The sequence below is a fragment of the Anomalospiza imberbis genome, unplaced genomic scaffold, assembly GCF_031753505.1.
Source record: "Anomalospiza imberbis isolate Cuckoo-Finch-1a 21T00152 unplaced genomic scaffold, ASM3175350v1 scaffold_119, whole genome shotgun sequence".
NCBI classification, from domain to species: domain Eukaryota; kingdom Metazoa; phylum Chordata; class Aves; order Passeriformes; family Viduidae; genus Anomalospiza; species Anomalospiza imberbis.
The window spans coordinates 165,001-167,500 of record NW_027099583.1 but is presented as its reverse complement, the minus strand read 5'-3'; the positions used below and the strand labels follow the sequence as shown (position 1 = coordinate 167,500).

Below are 2,500 nucleotides of genomic sequence, written 5' to 3'. Positions count from 1 at the left end.
AGAGACGGCCCCGAGGGGGAAGACCGGCCGGGCGGCGCGCGACGGCCTCGGCGGGGAGAGAGCGAGGAAAGCGACGGCGCCCTTGACGCCCCGAGACGGCGACGGAAGGGGGCGGGGGAAGGAGCGGCCTCGGGGGTCGCCCCCGCCCCCGGCCCCCCGCGCACCGCGCGCGGCGGCAGCGGCACGGTACCCGCGCACGGTACCCACCCGCAGACAGCCGCCCGCGCGGGGGGGAGGCCGGAGGCGAGGCCCGCGCCTCGCCTCCCCTCTCGCCCTCGTCCCTCGGCCCTCGGCGGGGCGCCTTCGGCGCCGTCTCACTCGCTCCGACTCCCCGGCCGCCGCCACCGCCAGGCGGTGCGGCCCCGGCGAGGACGAGCTCCGCCCCAGCGGCTCGCTCCGGGAGCGGGGAGCTACGGAGCGCTCCCCGAGTCTGCATTTAGGGGGACGAAGGCCCTCGCGCGGCAACCGCTGCCGCGGCCGACGGGCCTGCGAAGCGACCCCAGCCGCGCCGCCGGGGCGGCCCCCGGGCGGCGATTGATCGTCAAGCGACGCTCAGACAGGCGTAGCCCCGGGAGGAACCCGGGGCCGCAAGTGCGTTCGAAGTGTCGATGATCAATGTGTCCTGCAATTCACATTAATTCTCGCAGCTAGCTGCGTTCTTCATCGACGCACGAGCCGAGTGATCCACCGCTAAGAGTTGTCTGGCTTTCGGCACCGACCCCGCGCGCGCGGGGGGGCCGGGAGCCGCTCTCGCCCGGAGCGGCCCCCCTTTTTTTTCTCTGGCGCCGAGGCCCCGCGCGGGGCCTGGCTCCGACCGTACGAGCAACGCGGAAAACCCCGGAGGGGGCGCGTGCGAGAAGAACACGGGAGGAACCCCACGGAACGCTCCCAAGGCCGGCCGAGAGGCGGGGGGACCCGCGCCCCCGACCGCCTCCCCCCGCCCGGCGAGGGGAGGCGCCGCCTACGTGTGCCGTCCTTCGGAGGCGGCCCAGGCGCCCGGGCTCGGCCCGGCCCTCCGCGCGGAGGGCCGCGCGGCGCGCGCCGCGGGAGCGCGGTGGCCCGCCCGGCCTCGCCGGCGCGGCGCCACGCGCCGGCGCGCGGCCCTCGGACCCCGCGCGCGCGCTTGCCTCCCCCCTGGAACCGCCGCCGCGCCGGCTCTCGCGGAGCGCCGCCGCGCCCACGCGCGCGGCCGACTCTCTCTCCCCAGGGGCCTTGCTGCGCTCGAGACGCCACGCGACGACCGCCGCCCCGCCGCCGGGCGCCGCGCCCCCCCCCGCCGGACCGCTGCCCGCCGGGGGAAGGCGAGCGCCCGAGGGCTGCCCGAGGGCGGACCCGCCGCCGCGGCGGGCCGCACTTCCCGGGAACCGCCGTCCACCCGCACCGTCGGGGGCCCCCTTCCGCGAGCACGCGCCCGGCGGAAGGCGGTGCGGCGCTGAGCCGGGGGGCGACGCCCGCTCTCCTCGTTCGCCACCTGGAGAGCGGGCGCGGAACCGCCCCCGCGGCCGCCCGCCACCCCTGCCCTCGGACCGCGCGCGGTCGCGAAGGGCCACGGGGAGGGTCCCGTGCCCGCGGGCGGCGGGAACACCGGCCGAGCGGCGCCGCCGCCGCTCGGCGCGGGGCCGCCCGCGCTCGCCGGCCTCCGACCGCGGAGGGACCGCCGAGCGCTCGCCCCGGGCGGGCGGGCGGACGGCCGGCCGGCGGCCGGCGCCGCCGGTGCGTTCGAGACGAAGGCCGCCGAGGGGAGAGAGGCACGGCCGCGCCAGGCGCGGCGCCGCCCGCGCGGGACGGCCGCGGCGGCCCAGAAGAGAGAGCGCGCGCGGCGGGCCCCGGCGGCCGCCGCCCCGCGGCTGAGGAAGGGCAGAGAGCGCGCGCCCTCTGCCGGCGCCGCCCGTTTCGAGCCCAGCGGGTCGGCCCCGCGGCCGACCGCGCGCGCCGCGGCCTCTCCGCCGAGGCCGGGCCGCGAAGAGGGGGGGGCAGGGCGCCCCTCCCCGGCGCGGCGCGACTACCCCCGCACGCGCGCGCGCGGCGGGGACGACCGCCGCGACGGCGGGCGCGACCGGTGGCCGCGGACACCACCGCAGGGGATCGGCGGGAGTAGCTCCCCACCCCTCAATGGAGCCGCAACGCCACCGCCCGCCACCCGCCGCCGCCGCCGCCGCCGCCGCCGCCGCCGCCGCCGCGGGGCGCGCCGAGCCGCCCGAGTCTTTAAACCGCCGCCCGGCTCGGCGGCCCCTTTTTCGGTCCTTCCCGCGGCGTTTGACGACGCCGAGGGGGAAGCCTGGGACCGCCGAGGCGCGGAGCGCTAGGTACCTGGCCCTGGGGCGAGGGAAACGACCTGCATGGCCCCGCCGGGGTGCCTCCCCCGCTGCCGCCCTCGGGGGAGCGTCCACCGGCGGGGGCGCGCCCGACATCTGCCGCCACCACCGCGGCGTCCTCCTCGGGGCCCGGGGTTTCCCTCAGTAGCCCGGCGCTGCGCCCGAGAGGACCGCCGCAGCTCGGG

General features: G+C 80.7%; 1 non-coding gene across 1 annotated transcript; it reads right to left on the bottom strand.

Annotated features, from left to right (window-relative positions):
• Window positions 1-546: 546 nt before the first annotated feature.
• On the bottom strand, window positions 547-699 carry LOC137465904 (5.8S ribosomal RNA). Its single transcript, XR_010994881.1, has one exon. It is a non-coding gene; the product is annotated as a 5.8S ribosomal RNA (ribosomal RNA).
• Between the last annotated feature and the right edge of the window lie 1,801 nt (window positions 700-2,500).